At 36.8% G+C, this 18,440-nt stretch overlaps 1 pseudogene; it reads right to left on the bottom strand.

Moving 5' to 3' along the window:
• The window catches only part of LOC119516022, a 113,069-nt pseudogene that overhangs the window by 72,850 nt on the left and 21,779 nt on the right, over window positions 1-18,440 (bottom strand).

Below are 18,440 nucleotides of genomic sequence, written 5' to 3'. Positions count from 1 at the left end.
TAGATGATCTTATGGAAATTAAAGAAACTGTTGACTAAATTAAAAAGATTCTGGATACTCATAGTACAAGACTAGAGGAAGTTGAAGAATGAATCAGTGACCTGGTAGATGGCAGAATGGAAAATGAAAGCACAAAAGAAATGAATGGGAAAAAATTGAAAAAATCAAAATGGATATCAGGGGTATGACAGATAAAATAAAATGTCCAAATATAAGAGTCATTGGTGTTCCAGAGGGGAACAAAAGGGTAAAGGTCTAGGAAGAGTATTCAAAGAAATTGTTGGGGAAAACTTCCCAAATTTTCTAAACACCATAAATACACAAATCATAAATACCCAGCAAACTCCAAATAGAATAAATCTAAATAAACCAACTCCAGGACATATTCTGATCACACTGTCAAATACGGAAGAGAAGGAGCAAGTTCTGAAAACAGCAAGAGAAAAGCAATTCACCACATACAAAGTAAACAGCATAAGACTAAGTAGTAACTACTCAGCAGCCACCATGGAAGTGAGAAGGCTTTGGCATGACATATTTAAAATTCTGAGAGAGAAAAATTTCCAATCAAGAAAACTTCATACAGCAAAGCTATCCTTCAGATTTGAGGGAGAGCTTAAATTTTTCACAGACAAAAAAATGCTGAGAGAATTTGCTAGCAAGAGACCTGCCCTACTGGAGATACTAAAGAGAGCCCTACAGACAGAGAAAGAAAGAAAGGAGAGACAGACACGGAGAAAGGTTCAGTACTAAAGAGATTTGGTATGGGCACATTAAAAGATATTAATAGAGAGAGGGAAAAGTATATATAACAAACATAAACCAAAGGATAAGATGGCTGATTCAAGAAATGCCTTCATGGTTATAATGTTGAATATAAATGGATTAAACTTCCCAATTAAAAGACATAGATTTGGAGTATGGATCAAAAAAAAAAATGAACCATCAATCTGTTGCATACAAGGGACTCATCTTAGACACAGGGACACAAAAAATTGAAAGTGAAAGGGTGAAAAAATTTTTCATGAATGCTAGAGCCAAAATAAAGCAGGTGTAGCAATACTTATCTCAGATGGAATAGATTTTAAATGCAGGGATGTTTTGAGAGACAAAGAAGTCCACTACATACTAATAAAAGGGGTAATTCAACAAGAAAATACAACAGTCATAAATGTTTATGCACCCAATCAAGGTGCCACAAAATACATGAGAGAAACACTGGCAAAACTAAAGGAAGCAATTGATGTTTCCACAATAATTGTGGGAGACTTCAACACATCACTCTCTCCTATAGATAAATCAACCAGACAGAAGACCAATAAGGAAATTGACAACCTAAATAATCTGATAAAAGAAGTGAATTTAACAGACATATATAGAACGTTATATCCCAAATCACCAGGATACACATACTTCTCTAGGGCTCACAGAACTTTCTCCAGAATAGATCATATGCTGGGATATAAAACAAGGCTCAATAAATTTAAAAAGATTGAAATTATTCAAAGCACATAATCTGACCACAGTGGAATACAATTAGAAGTCAATAACCATCAGAGACATAGAAAATTCACGAATACCTGGAGGTTAAACAACACACTCCTAAACAATCAGTGGCTTAAAGAAGAAATAGCAAGAGAAATTGCTAAATATATGGAGATGAAAGAAAATGAGAACACAACATACCAAAACATATGGGATGCAACAAAAGCAGTACTTAGGGGGAAACTTATAGCACTAAATGCATATACTAAAAAGGAAGAGCAAGCCAAAATCAAAGAACTAATGGATCAATTCAACAGGCAATAAAATGAACACTAAACCAATCCTAAACCAAGTAGAAGAAAGGAAATAACAAGGATTAAAGCAGAAATAAATGACATAGAGAACAAAAAACAAATAATAGAGAGGTTAAATGACACCAAAATTTGTTTCTTTGAGAAGATCAACAAGATTGAGAAACCCCTAGCTACACTGAGAAAATCAAAAGGAGAGAAGATGCATATAAACAAAATAATGAATGAGAAAGGTGACATTACTGCAAATCCTGAAGAAATTAAAAAAAAAATTATAAGAGGATACTATGAACAACGGTATGGCAACAAACTGGATAATGTAGAGGAAATGGACAATTTCCTGGAAACATATGAACAACCTAGACTGACCAGAGAAGAAACAGAAGACCTCAATCAACCAATCACAAGCAAAGAGAACCAATCAGTCATCAAAAAGCTTCCCACAAATAAATGTCCATGGCCGGATGGCTACACAGGGAAATTCTACCAAACTTTCCAAAAAGAACTGACACCAATCTTACTTAAACTCTTTCAAAACATCCAAGAAAATGGAACACTAACTAATTCATTTTATGAAGCTAACATCAATGTAATACCAAAACCAGGGAAAGATGCTACGACAAAGGAAAACTACCGGCCAATCTCCCTAATGAATATAGATGCAAAAATCCTCAACAAAATACTTGAAAATTGAATCCAAGGACACATTAAAAAAAATCATACACCATGACCAACTGGGGTTCATTCCAGGCATGCAAGGATGGTTCAACATAAGAAAAATCGATCAATGTATTACAACACATTAACAAATCAAAAGGGAAAAATCAAATGATCATCTCAATAGATGCTGAAAAAGCATTCGACAAAATCCAACATCTTTTTTTGATAAAAACATTTCAAAAGGTAGGAATTGAAGGAAACTTCCTCAATATGATAAAGAGCATATATGAAAAACCCACAGCCAGCACAGTACTCAATGGTGAAAGACTGAAAGCCTTCCCTCTAAGATCAGGAACAAGACAAGGATGCCCGCTGTCACCACTGTTATTCAACATTGTGCTGGAAGTGCTAGCCAGGGCAATCCGGCAAGACAAAGAAATAAAAGGCATCCAAATTGGAAAAGAAGAAGTAAAACTGTCATTGTTTGCAGATGATATGATCTTATATCTAGAAAACCCTGAGAAATCGACGATACAGCTACTAGAGGTAATAAACAAATTTAGCAAAGGAGCAGGATACAAGATCAATGCACATAAGTCAGTAATGTTTCTATATGCTAGAAATGAACAAACTGAAGAGACACTCAAGAAAAAGATACCATTTTCAATAGCAACTAAAAAAATCAAGTACCTAGGAATAAACTTAACCAAAGATGTAAAAGATCTATACAAAGAAAACTACATAACTCTACTAAAAGAAATAGAAGGGGACCTTAAAAGATGAAAAAATATTCCATGTTCATGGATAGGAAGGTTAAATATCATTAAGATCTCAAGTCTACCCAAACTCATCTACAGATTCAATGCAATCCCAATCAAAATTCCAACAACCTACTTTGCAGACTTGGAAAAGCTAGTTATCACATTTATTTGGAAAGGGAAGATGCCTCAAATTGCTAAAGACACTCTAAAAAAGAAAAACGAATTGGAAGGGCTTACACTCCCTGACTTTGAAGCTTATTATAAAGCCACAGTTGTCAAAACAGTATGGTACGTGCACAAAGATAGACTTACTGAACAATGGAATTGAGAATTTGGAGATGGACCTTTGATAAGGCCCCAAAAGTCACCGAACTGGCTCATAATGGTCTTTTCAACAAATGGGGCTGGGAGAGTTGGATATCCATATCCAAAAGAAAGAAAGAGGACACCTACTTCACAACCTACACAAAAATTAACTCAAAATGGATCAAAGATCTCAATATAAAAGAAAGTACCATAAAACTCTGAGAAGATAATGTAGGGAAACATCTTCAAGACCTTGTATTAGGTGGCCTCTTCCTAGACTTTATTCCCAAAGCACAAGCAACAAAAGAAAAAATAGATAAATGGGAACTCCTCGAGCTTAGAAGTTTCTGTACCTCAAAAGAATTTGTCAAAAAGGTAAAGAGGCAGCCAACTCAATGGGAAAAAATTTTTGGAAACCGTGTATCTGGCAAAAGACTGATATCTTGCATATATAAAGAAATCCTACAACTCAATGACTATAGTACAGACAGGCCAATTATAAAATGGGCAAAAGATATGTAAAGACAGTTCTCTGAAGAGGAAATGCAAGTGGCCAAGAAACACATGAAAATATGTTCAGCTTCACTAGCTATTAGAGAGATACAAATTAAGACCACAATGAGATACCATCTCAAACCAATTAGAATGGCTGCCATTAAACAAACAGGAAACTACAAAAGTTGGAGGGGGTGTGAAGAAATTGGGACTTTTATTCACTGTTGGTGGGACTGTATAATGGTTCAGCCACTCTGGAAGTCAGTCTGGCATTTCCTTAGTAAAGTAGATATAGAGTTACCCTTCGATTCAGCTATTGCACTTCTCGGTATATACCTGGAAGTTTGGAAAGCAGTGACACGAACAGATATCTGCATGTCAATGTTCATAGCAGCATTATTCACAATTGCCAAGAGACGGAAACAACCCTAGTGTCCTTCAACAGATGAGTGGATAAATAAAATTTCGTATATACACACGATGGAATACTACATGGCAGTAAGAATGAACGATGTCATGAAACATATGACAACATGGATGAACTTTGAGGACATAATGTTGAGCGAAATAAGCCAGGCACAAAAAGAGAAATATTATATGCTACCACTAATGTGAACTTTGAAAAATATATAACAAATGGTTTATATTGCAAAATGTAGGGGAACTAGCGATAGAGAGCAATTAAGAAGGGGGAACAATAATCCAGGAAGAACAGATAAGCTATAATGGATAAATTTAACATTCTTGGAATGCCCAGGAATGACTTTGGTCTGTTAAGTTCTGATGGGTATAGTAGGAACAAGTTCACAGAAATGTTTCTATATTAGGTTACTTTCTTGGGGTAGAGTAGGAACATGTTGGAAGTAAAGTAGTTAGGTTAGTTCTTTTTCTTAGTCCCTTGTTATGGTCTCTTTGAAATGTTCTTTATTGCATGTTTTTTAAATTTTTTTTTATTTTTTTATTTTGCATACAGTTGATTTAAAAAAAAGTTTAAAAAAAACAAGGAAAAAAATATGCAGACCCCCTTGAGGAGCTGGTGGAGAATGCAGGGGTATTGGCCTACCCGACCTCGATGGTTGCTAACATGACCACAGACATAGGGGACTGGTGGTTTGATGGGTCGAGCCATCTACCACAGGATTTACCCTTGGGTGCAAAGGAGAGGCTAGACCTCCCTATAATTTTGCCTAAGAGCCTCCTCCTGAGAGCCTCTTTGTTGCTGAGATGTGGCCCTCTCTCTCTAAGCCAACTTGAAAGGTGAAATCACCGCCCTTCCCCCTATATAGGATCAGACACCCAGGGGAGTGAATCTCCCTGGCAACATGGAATATGACTCCCAGGGAGGAATGTAGACCTGTCATTGTGGGATGGAGAACATCTTCTGGATCAAAAGGGGGATGTGATAGGAAATGAAATAAGCTTCAGTGGCAGAGAGATTCCAAAAAGAGCTGAGAGGTCACTCTGGTGGGCACTCTTACGCACACTTTAGACAACCCTTTTTAGGTTCTAATGAATTGGGGTAGCTGGTGGTGGATACCTGAAACTATCAAATGACAACCCAGAACCAATGAATCTTGAAGACAATTGTATAAAAATGTGTCTTATGAGGGGGGACAATGGGATTGGGAAAGCCATAAGGACCTGACTCCTCTGTCTAGTTTATGGAAGAATGAGTAGAAAAATAGGGGAAGGAAACAAACAAACAGACAAAGGCACCCACTGTTCTTTTTTACTTTAATTGCTCTTTTTCACTTTAATTATTTTTCTTGTTATTTTTGTGTGTGTGGTAATGAAGGTGTCAGGGATTGATTTTGGTGATGAATGTACAACTATGGAATGATACTGTGAACAATTGAATGTACAGTTGTTTTCTATGACTGCGTAGTATGTGAATATATCTCAATAAAATGAATATTAGAAAAAGAACTTTGGGCTGGCACATTTTCACTTTCAATACCTTAAACATAGCATACCTCTGCCTTCTCACCTCCATGGTTTCTGATGAGAAATTGGCACTTAGTCTTATCAAAGATCCCTTGCATGTGATGAATCACTTTTCTCTTACTGCTTTCTCAATTCTCTCTTATTTTTGGCATTTGACCTTCTGATGCATATGTGTCTCAGTGATGTCTATTAGGATTTTTCTGTTTGGAGTATATCGTGCTTCTAGGACACATATACTTAACGTTTTTCATAAGAATTGGGAAATTCGTGACCATAATTTCCTCAAATATTCTTTCTTGCCCTTTTCCTTTCTCTTCTCCTTCTGGAACACCCATGACATATATGTTTGTTCACTTCATGCTGTCACTTAAATCTCTGAGACACTACCCAATTGTTTATATTATTTTCTCTACCTGTTCTTCTGAGTGTATGTGTGCTGGTTTGAATCTATTAAGTCCCCCAGAAAAGCCATGTTCTTTAATGTAATCTTGTGCAGGCAGATATTAATCTTTTTGATTAGGGTGTGATATTTTGATTGAATGATTCCACAGAGATGTGACCCACTCAGCTGTGAGTCAGAACTCTGATTATATTATTTTCATGGAGGAGTGACCCTGACCATTCAGAATGGGTCTTAATTAGATCCCTGGAGTCCTTTAAAGAAAGCTCACACAGAGAGGAAAGAGAACAAAAAGTACCCCAAGGCGAGCTGAGAGAGACATTTTGCAAAGAAGCTAAGAGCCAACACATACTGTGATGCTTGGAGATGCTTGGAGATGCAGACAGAGGATGTTTGGGGATGCTAAGGTAAGAGAAGAAGCCCAGAGTTTGCCCTGGAGAAGCTAATAGAGGACCCCCAGATGCTTAGAAAGGAACACTCTGGGAGAAAGAAGCAAGGATGTACAGGAGCTGAGAGAGAGGAGTGAAGACAGAAGCACTGAGACATTTTGGAGAAAGTCATTTTGAAGCACTTCCCAGGAACAAAGGGTAAGCAGTTACCAGCCACATGCCTTCTCAGTTGACAGAGGTGATCTGGACACCATCATTCATTCTTCAGTGAAGGTATCATCTTGTTGATGCCTCAGTCTGGGCACTTGTATGGCCTTAGAACTGTAACTTTGTAACCTAATAGATTCCATTTATAAAAGCCAATCCATTTCTGGCATTTTGCATAATTGCAGCATTAGCAAACTGGAACTGTATGATTTCAACTGTCATGTCTTCTAGTTCACTGATTCTTTCCTCTGGCTGTTTGAATCTTCTGTTATGTTTCTAGTGTATTTAATCTCCATTATTGTGCATTTCATCCCTATAAATTCTATTATGTTTCTTTTTATACTTCCAAATTCCTCTTTATGTGCTCATATTTTCTTCTTAATATCCTTTAGCTGTATATACATATTTTTTTTCATCTCCTTGAATTGATTTAGGAGATTCATTTGAACTTCTCTGATTAGTTGTTTCAAGTTCTGTGTCTCCTCTGAAGCCTTAATTTTTTTCCTTGACTGTACAATATTACTGTTTTTTAGTACAATTCATAATTTTTTGCTGATGTGGTCATCTGATTATCTTCAGATTTTCTCAGCTCTTCATCTTATGTTTGCCCTAGATATGCAGTAAAATTTTTAAATTCTGATTCTTGCCCAATTGTTTTATATTCAGGAGAAACCTTCCTTTCCTCTGTTCCTTCCCTGGGAATATTGATCTATTCTGTTTTTGAGCAGAATTTTCTCCCCACCTCCTATGAATTTTTAAATTCTCTTCCTCACTCAGTGCCCCATTTTTATTATATTTTTCAATTCTGAGACTTTTCTTATTTTAAAGCAGTTCAGTTCCTTCCCCCGTTTTTTTCTGTGAGGTTTTTCTGACTCCAAATTTTTTCCTGTTAAGGTATTGCAGCCTGGGGACACAGATGGGGTTAATCCAGAAAGTCTGTATTTCCTTTAGGTTTCAGCTAAGAGAAACTTGACTGAGTGTGCACAGTTCTTGCCAACTGTTCTGCCATGGTTCTCTCTCTCTCTCTCTCTCTCTCTCTCTCTCTCTCTCTCTCTCTCTCTCTCTCACCTGGGGGCCTTTATTATGTAACATGTCTCAGTACTGTGTTCTGCTCTGGTCCTATGCAGGCTTATGCACCTGTACCTGGATAAGCCTGTGGTTCTAACTTGCTGCTATAGCCTGCATCCATGGTAGGAGCTCCCTATGTTGTGCTCTGTCTTTGTGACTCCCAAGATGCAGGGACCAAGTGATGGGGAAGGGTTCAGATTGGTGGAACTAAAATGGAACTTTCTTACATGAACTTGGAGATTTTTATTTTTCTTCAATTAAATGATTATGGGGTCTTTCTCCTGTCTCTATTGGCCTCTGGAATTCAAGTCAAGAGAGATTTGTCCTTTTATTTGTTTATTCTTCACATTCACTGACTCTTTCTTCCACCTGCTCAAATCTATCACAACCCTCTAATTGCATTTTTTCATTTCAGATATTCCACCTTTCAGCTCCAGTATCTCATTTTGTTCTTTTTTATAACTTAGATCTCTTTACCCCTTTTGTTCATACATTTTCTTGAATTCTCTTCTTTTAGCATCTTTTTCTTTAGCTTACTGAGTGCATTTACTTCAGTCATTAATGTCCTCATCCAGGAATTCCAATGTCTGAGCTTCCCCAGGAATGGCTTCTCCCACTCTTTTTTGTTCTTTTGAATAGGCCATCCTTTCCTGTTTCTTTGAATGCCTTATTTTTAATGGAAAAATGGATGTCTGAATATTATAATGTGGAAACCCTGGAAATCTGATACTCACTCTTTCCCATAGTTTGATGGCTTTTTTTCTATTATTGAAGACTGTAGTAGTACATTTTTAGTGACTTTTTCTGAAATATTTTTTCATATATGGTCACTGTTCCTTTAGCTTTTGTTCAGCTAGTGTTTTGGTAAAGATTTTGTTGAATGCCAGAAGGAAATAAAACACCTCTCTCAGTCTTTTCACATTAAGTATATGTTGTGGCATTATTTCAACACTTATGCTTGCACTGACACTAGAGATCAGTCCAACTTGAAATATTTGTGTTTTTTCAGTTTTTTTTCTGAGTCTGCATCTTGCCCTGGGTATGCACATAGCTATATAAACCATCCTCTATGACACAGGTGTTTTTGATTGCCCTGACTTTCCAAAGAAACTATCCCTTTCTTTTCCTTCCAGGCTTTTGGTAATCTTTTTTATGTCTCAATCATAATATTTTACTCCAGGTAGATTCAGATATTTCTATTAATCTTACAGCATTGTCAAGAAACACCCACCCATGTTGTGTCTTAAATGAGCTCTAGGATAAGTAAAACAGGGGTTAACACCCTGTGTCCATCCTTCAGGAAGCCACCAGACAAGTTAGAACTAACATACACAATAATATGTGAATAAGGTCTTCTCTGCTCCCTTTAAAATTGGGGATAAAAGTCCCCCACTAGGGATTCAGGCTGCCATATTCACAGTGTCAAGTCAGTAAGTGTGTGGAGCAAAATCATCACAAAGCTCTTATACTATTTTTAAGTTTTCATTTTCTTAATTCAGCATTTACTTCATTGCTGTCAACTTTTAAGTGTTTTCCAGAATTCTGAAAAAGTGGATTCTAACAGTTTCTGCTTGTTTTTTAATGTTTCTGTGGGGAACATGAGAACTTAGAAATGCTTACCACCATCTTGGTGATATGACATTTTAATAAGGACACCTTTGATAGACTTCATCCAAAACATTTTTTTAAAACCAGTGCTATCCATGGTTCTTATATTTTTGTGAATATGATTTTATAATTGGATGCAAATTTGAAAGGCAAGTCTTGAACAATACAATCAACACAATACATAGAATACTATAATTTAAGAAAAAAACTGATACTACATTCACATTTTTTTGTTTTATAGTCAGATTTTAAATTAATATATTTCTGGAAATTCTAAAGGAGTAGGATAAATGCAAGTATACTGAATTTTAACTTTTTCAGATTGTAAAAAGATCTCGTTCTATTTTCAGCTTCAAAAGCTGTGGGAATATAGGATTGAATATCTTTTAAAAAGTAAAAGTACCACATTGTCATCACACCACACATTGCCAATATCAGAAACAAGAAGTATGTGACAAAGATGACTAGAACTCACAATACCTACCTCTCTTCTCCTTCTTTGGAATCCCACTAGACTGCATTTTTGAGCTCTATTGTTTGTAGATGAGGACATGTTACTAGTTTTGGTCAAGTAATAATGTGAATAAAACAGAACACTGAACAGAACAAAACACTTCATATGTGATGTGGTAGCAAAAAACTAAAGTGTATCACATAGGCCTTAGTAAGACAGTTTTTAAAACTTTTGTTATAAAGGTTGTTAAAATTTGGAAGCCATACTCCCTGCTTATTCAGCCTATAGCTCTAGAGGAACAGTTTGTCAAATAAGCTAATAGTTTATTTTAGCTATTATTTGATTCCTATAGCAAGGAGTTAAAACAAAGAGATTAGCTCAGAGAGAGCAAGTTTACAAACAGAAATTTTAAAATAGACAAGTTGCAAAAATTATAAGCAAGAATTAAAAAGCTAAATATTCTTGATCCCAAACATTGAGATGACATTGCCAGAGACTTTGAATGACAAAGGACTTTTAAGACAGACTGATGGCAAAGGTTTGAATAAAGTTATGACTTCCCATCCATGGCTATTGTCATACATAACTCAAACTATTTAAGAAATAAAGACATAAGGATGAATAATCCAAGAAATAAGGCATATTGGAGTATTATGTCTAGGGAAAGTGTCATATGTGGTTAGTGGCACATGGAAGTGATTGAAAGCAAATATATCCTAAATCTACTAAACTTATGAGATAATTATATTGCCAAAGAAATGTCAAACACTGGTTTTGGAAAGACTATGCCAATGCAGCAAATCTTTAAAAAATCTCAGGTAGAGAGCGGGTTGCAACAGCTTCTCAGTCTCCACTTCAGATGTGATCAAAAGCAGCTATGGATGGTCATCCCAGAGGGGAGAACCAGGACTGTGGAGAATTATGGACAAAGGAGATGATTCCTAGATCAGAAAAAAGACCTGGAAAAGGAGATCTCCACACCCAAGATAGGGACCTTCACATTTTCTAGCAACCAGGATTTCAGAATTTCCATAAACAGTGTGTGACTTCTACTGTTTTTTTAATCACCATTTTCCTGACACTTTTTCACAACAATATATCATTTGTGTTGCATTGCAGTGGGACAGGGAAAAGGGATAATTTATTTCTTTATATCATAGGGTCAAAGGGTACCCAAACTGGATCTGATGGAAAGAACTGAGCACATCACCTTAAGATTTTGGGCTTTGTGCTATTCTCTTATCCTCTCTTGGCACATGATTAAATCACTTTTCCATGTCCTCTACCACATGACAAAGTGTACAGTGAAATATGGGCAAATGTATACTACTTCCAGGTCTGACTCTTAAAATATACCCTGCAACACTAGAAGAAAATGACCTGTGTCTCAGAATGACTCTAGAGGGCAAAATTCTCCCATCTCCACCCACAAGTAACAACATTGTACACAGGATTTGAGCATAAATAAATAAATACATATATGGATTCATAAAACATACACTGCTGAGATATGGAGAGTTTCTTTTTCACATTGGTTGGCCTAGAATGACAAATACATCATTCAAGGACATCAGTTAGTAAAATATATCATATTGAAGTCTTGTTTCTTCTTGGCTCTCTCCAGGAACGCTATTCAAGTGATTTTCATAAGAATAAAAAGGGCATAAACCCATAAAAGCAAAGTGAATATTAGAAGAGACAAGAGAATATAAAAGGTAACAGAAGTTTGTACAATGGAAAGAAATTAGAAAAGGTTACTTGACTTAATGAACCCAAGAAAGCTGAAACCCAAGGCCTGTGAAGGAAAGGGGGTGTGAGAAAAAATTAACAGATTAACAATACCAGAGAATGTTCCAGAAGAACAAGAATTTCCAGAATGTAAAGGTACATGGAATAGCAGCATGATAAATGGAAATAGATACCCAAAAAGGTAATATATGGTGAAATTGAAAAATTCTGTGTGTGTGTGGTGGTAGTGGGGGGGTTCTAAAACCCCCTCCTGTCATTAAGAAAACACATGTTGGGAAGCAAATTGCACTGCCCCACTCCCCATATTATTCCTCTGGGCCTTTAGTCCCCTATCCCTGCCCCCAGGAAATGGACTTACTTAATTGGATTGTTTTAGGTCAGAGTCACTCAGGAATCCACACAATGCAGGGAGTCAAAGTTGTAAGTATGAAGTTTAAGATTTATTAGAGGAAGAAAGTAGGTGGGAGCCAGCAAAAAGAAAGAAAGATAGTGGCTTTGGCTCTCTATCTGAGAGCAGCATTTTTTAATGAAGAAAGGAACCCACATTGGGAAGGGTGCCCACTGTGGTGTTCTGTGCCTTGACTGGGTAAGCACTTATCAAGTTTTGTGCTGATTGTTTGCTAGGGTTCTAAGGCAGTATTCTTTTTAGGGAAGCAGCTGCATTATCTAATTAGGGAGAAGAGACTTTTTTGGTTGTTCATCTTATGGTCATATTTGACCTTGTCTTCCCTAACTTTGAGGTGCCATTGTGGCTGAAACAGCCTTGAACATCCTTGAACAGCCTTCATTCTTTAGTTTATGGGGCACCTGTTTTCTGTGAGATAAACTGCAGGGCCCCTGGGTCAGAAACTCCTTCTACATGTTAGTTTCCTCTTCTTGGATCTAACATTCCTGTCTTTTGTTTTTAATAACATTGACAAAAGCCTGGACTGTATTAGGGTTAAGGCTTTAACTTAGCTCAAGGCAACTTTTGCAGGGAGCTGGGGCATTGTTCTTTTCTTTTGCTGGTTCTGGCTGGGCAGGGGCATAGTTGGGGATTGTTGCCTCAAACTAAGCCTTAGCACTATTAAATTGATGTTTGGATATCTTCTGCTGGAACTGGCTGGTAGTGAGGCTTTTGTTGTGGCAGGAGCAGATGTTCAAATTTTTGCTGTAGCAGGAGCATGCACTTGGAATTTCACTGGTAAGTCACAGCTGCTATTGCTCTATTGATAAATTAATCAGACATTGTAAGAGGCAAGGAGCAAAAAGAAAAATTAATATCAGGATAATTAATGGCCTAATAAGGGGGACTAGAATAGTTTGTAGAGGCATAGAGAGGAATGAAAGAAAATTTGATAGAAAGTTTTTTAACCAGGTAGAAGAGAGAACGCTGTTCGGTTAGCACGTTCTTGTTATTTTTAAGTTTTTTTTTTTTTTTTTTTTTTCTTATTTAGGCTTGCTTTTTAAGGTTCTGATTATGAGACTATATGGTTACATCCTTCATATTTTACCACAGGCAATGTTGGGAAAGTTTTTGGGAGTAGAGAATAAGTTTTGTTGCTGAGATTAGAGCAATAGCAAGGGCTTTTTATGTTAGAATAACCGGTCAGAATAACTTAGAGCTGCTTGAGTGAGGTAATTTTAATAAACAGTTTTCTCCTTTTCTTCATTGGCTATTGAGTAATATACTAACCATTTTCTAGCTAAAGAATTATATTGAATATTTTGTATTCATTCAGTTATAAAATAATTTATGAGACATTTTCCTTTGTTTTCAAGAAATGGCATCTTGTGAGCATCTTCTATAAAAGGGAAAGTGGGTGGAGGCTTTTTTCTTGTAACTGCTTTTTGCTGAGCAAGTGTGAAGAGGTTTTTATATTAATTTGGAAGATGTTTTGGACCTAAACTTACAGATATAATATAGGCAAGAAGATATGCAAATGGCAAGCAGAATAAAAACTATGGTAATAAGGGCTATTTTCTATTTTATAGTAAATTTATTAAGCACTTAGAAAATGCATTTATTTTACTATAATTTTAATATGATTACTATTCTTTTGCACATGATTTAATATTGAAGAGACGTTGTTATGTTTATTTGGTTTATATGTGTAGCACTTAATGCTAATGAATTCTTAAGTTTTTTTCTGAGTTGCATTGGGTGTTAAGTTTATGATAACATACATGCTGTCCCCTCAGAGGGGCAGGATTTAGTGTTAATTATGTTTTTATGTTTCAACCACATCACACTGGCAGTTACACCTCCAGGAGGTATCTTCTTTGTACACTGGTAGTGCAGCATCATTGGTCTTTTGGGAAACAGGATGGTGGGCTTTAGTTTGGGCTGTTTTACAGCGCCCTTTGATGCTATGCATTAGAGCCAGTCTATTGGTAGTGTCCACTGAAAAGCCAAAGTGATTGACTCTTTTCTGGAAGGCAGAGGCAAAGTTGTCTGTACTAAAAGGTGCTTGCAGTAACAGCATGTTCTTATCTATTTCTGGAGCACGTCCATGTGATTTGGTTGACACCCTTATTTCTTTAGGGACCACAGAAATGGGTCTTACCAATAACTCTGATGGGGAGAGAGAATGCAGGCATATTACTAAAAGCTTGGTTTAAACATGCAAGCACTTCAATTAAAATAGAGGTCTAGTTTTTCTTTACAATTTTACTAGGGTTATGTTAGATAATGGGTAAAACATAATTTATATACTTGCCTTGCTTCTTTTTAAAAGTGTTTCTTTGCTGTTGCTGAACATGAAGCTTTGATGTCTAGCTAACTGCAAGCACTTTTAGAAAAGTATTAGAGTAAAACAATGTAACTTTCCAGGAAATGTGGCTGTTTTTGTGACAGATAACACTTTAAAAATAACTGAAATTATAACTAGCAGTACTACATTGTTGTTTGATGTTATGCACATCAGTAACCAAAAGGTTAGAAGTTTTTAATTTTTATCACATTGCCTAAACATTTCTGCAACTTATAACATTTTACATGAATTTAATCATTTTTAATAGTTTATTTACATTTTTTTCCAAGGTGAAAGAACAAATTCTTTATAACTGCTGGGAATAAAAAGATACTCTTTAAGTTTTGACCTTGAGAAAGTAAAATGTTAAAAGTTATTAGGTTTGAAGCAGTATGTATTTTTTTTAATTAAAATTAAGGAAAAGACAGCTTTTTTAAAAGTGAGAAGACAATGCTTTTAAACAACCAAGGACATGATAAAGTTAACATAGAGTGCAATAGGTTATTTTGATAGGATGGACTTCTTGCCTTTTACATTGATTATTCAGCAAAACATTTTATAACATTTTACTGAAAATATATAGGTTTAAACTTGTTAGAATATTGCTAAATACTTAAAACACTTTAGTTAATGCGTCTTGAAACAGTAATAAACAATTTTTGGCAAGTATTAATGGAATGTGTAGGTGTTACATTGTTTCTTTTAAAAAAATGCACACAATGATTTAAGTTTGCATGAATTTTGAAATCAATGAAAGTATTTTGGTTTTCTTAGTTTTGTTAAATTTTTATAGTATATTGGCTCTATTAATGTGTTGATTGCTATATTATTGAACAAGTGTTCAGTTATGAATAAGCTTTATAATTTTGTGTAACAACTATTAGAGTATTTGAGAGGGTTTTTTTATTTGCCATTATATGGCTGCCTTTTATCCTCACCTATTTTATTTGCTTTAAGGCAGCTTCCTTGGTAGGTTTGGGACATATTAGGAGGATATGGGTTAAAGCTTTTGCTTTGTGATTACAAGAATTTTTTTTTATTTAATTAATTACTTGGAAAAGTATTCTATTATTTTTATTATTTTTAATGTAGTGTGCTAACTTAATACTGTTAAATATTTGAGGTTTGATGACAAGTTGAAGTGAAGATATTAAGTTTTCTTTATATACTCCAGGTTTACTACAGTGATTACTAAGTAATTGATGGATACATTTATTTGAGGCATGGATAGCTTGGAAAACTCCATGCCCCATCCTAGCCTGCAGCATGGTTTCAGAACCCCTGGCTCTGATCCACACTGTGGACTCCAAACACCAGCAGCTGCAGATGTAAAATTCTTGAAGCAGTGAAGTGCCTGCTGTGCCCCAGGAACTGAGCGCAGATGGGTGACACCTGAGTGGGTTGAATTGTCCTGGAGAGGGTGCCGGTTAGCAGGTTTCAGGCCTGAAGGCCATGGTAAATGCAGTGAACCTTCTAACCAGTGAGAAAACAATGAAGCACTTCATGCAGTGATCTGAGTAAATTTGTGTTTGTAAAAAAGCCCTTTGCTACATATGGAGGTGAAATAATGAAAAAGTCTATTGAATTTAATAATTAGATATTACTATGGCATAGGAAGTTGGTAGTGAAATTGGTTATAAAAATTGAAGGAAGGGAGAGATTAAAAAGGCAGAATTTTTTTAAAATGTGGTGGTTTGAAGCTTTCTGTACCCTGAAAAGCCACATGTTCTTAAATCTGGTCCATTCCTGTAAGTATAAAACCAAGGTACATAGAACCTTTTGAGGAAGTTACTTCAGTAAATGTGTGACTCACCTCATTCAAGATGGATCTTAATCTTATTACGGAGAGAGAACCTAAGGTGGCAGCTAGGTGAGACATGGCAAACAAACACCTCCAAGAAAAATACTAGATAAAAGCCAGAAAGTGACCCAAAACACCAGTTCCAGTGATGCACCAGCTGGACAAGGTCTGCTAAATCCACAAGGACTGTGCATTTTTTGAAACCAGGAGTCTGCATTATGAAATGAGTGAATGAGCTGGCTGAAAGTCCTGCAGCTGTCCTGCCATGAGGGGAAACCATGGGTTGGTATTTGGAGATGGACTAGTCATTAGAAAAAACACAGGAGTGGCTGTGATTATGACAGTGAGAACTGCACAGTGAAGCATGGCAGGAGGGGATTGTGCCAACCTCTTGGTGTCTGGCATGGAGGATAGCCCAATGCTGATTGTCTCAGGGCCAGGGGGGCAGAGGGGAGCCAACAGGAGAAAGAAACCATGACCCTTGCAACCATCTCCCTGGTGGGCTGGGAATGCTCCTGACCAGGGCTAAAGCTATTGCCCAAGGTTGGAGCTATAGCCCAGGGCCATGCCAAGAAACCCAATGTGATGGGGAGTGTTTCCCACAGCACCACACACATGCCATAATATCAGCCATGGACAGAGGTCTTTAGTACACCCACAGCTAATTGTCCTAGAGCTGGGAAGGCAGAGCTGCACCAAAAGAGGGAAATTAACACACCCCATTCAACCATCTTTACAGCAGGTTGGGAATGCCCCTGCACAGCCTAGCAGCCCAGGGCTTTCCTGGAGTGCCAGCACACACTTGTGACATGTCACAGCCTTCTCTCAGCAGAGGTCCTGTAAGAGCACGGCTGAGAACGGGGACCTGCTCAGAAATCCCAGGGACCCTATGCCAATACTAAGTACTTGTGGATCAGCAGCAAAGATGATCTGTGGCAAGACTGAAATGAAGGTTTAGACTCTTGAAACAGCCTTAAATATCCAGGAACAACTGGGAGGTATAATTATTAAAGCTGCCCTGCCTGCCTAACCACCCAGACACATGCCCGACATTCAGGGCAGACAGCACCAAAAACACACCCAAACTTAGTGCACCAATGGAACCCCACAACAATCAGATCTCCACACACCATAAAGACAAAGTTGGGAAGAACTGACTTGGGGGAATAGGTGACTCATGGATGACATCTTCTGGCTAGTTAGAGAAAGTGTTCACCACCAAGCTGTATATCTGACAAATAAGAGATTGGTATTTTTTGTATCCAGAAAAAAACTTATCAAGTAAAGCAAATGCCTAGAGGCCAAAAAACAACAGAAAATCTTAAAGCATAAGATAAAACCAGATGATATGGAGAACCCAAACCCAAACACCCAAATAAAAAGATCAGAAGCGACACAGTACTTGGCACAATTAATCAAAGAACTAAAGTCAAACAATAAGAGCATAGCACAGGATAAAAAGGACATGAAGAAGAGCATGGGAAAAAGTGCTTTGGTTTATACTAGATACTAAATTTCACTCAGGAACACAGGAACACAGTGAATTTAGAGCACAATCTCCCCGATGGCAAGACTACCCCTTGGAGGGACATTTAGGGTACCAAACCACTTTGAACCCTCTTCCTTCCTGCTTCCTCAATGAGTTATTCATGCTAGCAATCTTTGTACTCAGCTGCTTTTTACATTCTAAGGATACTGAATATAGTTGGGTGATGAAAACTTTGCACAAAACATACATACACCATTAGACAAATTACTGTTGATAACACATCTGGTTCTTTTAGGTCTCTGGAAAACTTCAGAAAAACCACTGGGATACTTACTTCCCGTGTGTTAATAAAAAAGAACTCCAAAGGATGTACTGCAACTTTGCAGAGAGGGATATTAGACTTCCTGCTTCATTTAATTTTAATTGGCTTAATATTCTAGCCCTGAAAAATCATTCCATTTCATCTCATCCCTTTTCTTTTCTTTTTCTCCAACAATAGCAGTAGCTTCCAGGAACTTCCCATAATACTTGCCCCTTCCTCAAACTTCATGACTTATATTTACAAAAAGTAAATTCATTCT

This window comes from Choloepus didactylus, chromosome 19, assembly GCF_015220235.1.
Source record: "Choloepus didactylus isolate mChoDid1 chromosome 19, mChoDid1.pri, whole genome shotgun sequence".
Classification (NCBI taxonomy): Eukaryota; Metazoa; Chordata; class Mammalia; order Pilosa; family Megalonychidae; genus Choloepus; species Choloepus didactylus.
The sequence above is the reverse complement of the archived record's forward strand: the minus strand, read 5'-3'. Positions and strand labels throughout refer to the sequence as shown.